The following is a 258-nucleotide window of genomic DNA, read 5'->3' as shown; positions in this document are numbered from 1 at the left end:
TATGTAAACATAATCTTTAGGAGAATTTTAAGGAGTGTTGGTTTCTGATCACACTCATCAGACAGTTTCGCAAAACCCCAGATTATGTGGATTGTTTTTTTTTATGTCCAACGCCAACCATCAAGGTTCAGATCTCCCATCCATTCCAATGAACAGAACTTTTTTAGGATGTCAAGATCTGTGATTTTTGTCATCTGACTGCACCCAGATGCACAAATGTGTTTGATTTGATGTTTATAAGCCAATCACAGTGTTCCA

At 37.2% G+C, this 258-nt stretch overlaps 1 protein-coding gene across 1 annotated transcript in view; it reads right to left on the bottom strand.

The window, feature by feature from the left end:
* LOC118334840 (cadherin-18-like) overlaps nt 1-258 on the bottom strand; it is a 60,667-nt gene that overhangs the window by 54,765 nt on the left and 5,644 nt on the right. The gene's annotated exons all lie outside the window — the stretch shown is intronic.

This window comes from Morone saxatilis, unplaced genomic scaffold (assembly GCF_004916995.1).
Source record: "Morone saxatilis isolate NCDOM2014 unplaced genomic scaffold, NCSU_SB_2.0 Contig23, whole genome shotgun sequence".
Lineage (NCBI taxonomy): Eukaryota > Metazoa > Chordata > Actinopteri > Moronidae > Morone > Morone saxatilis.
Note: the sequence above shows the minus strand (reverse complement) of the source record. Positions and strands in the feature narration are given on the sequence as shown.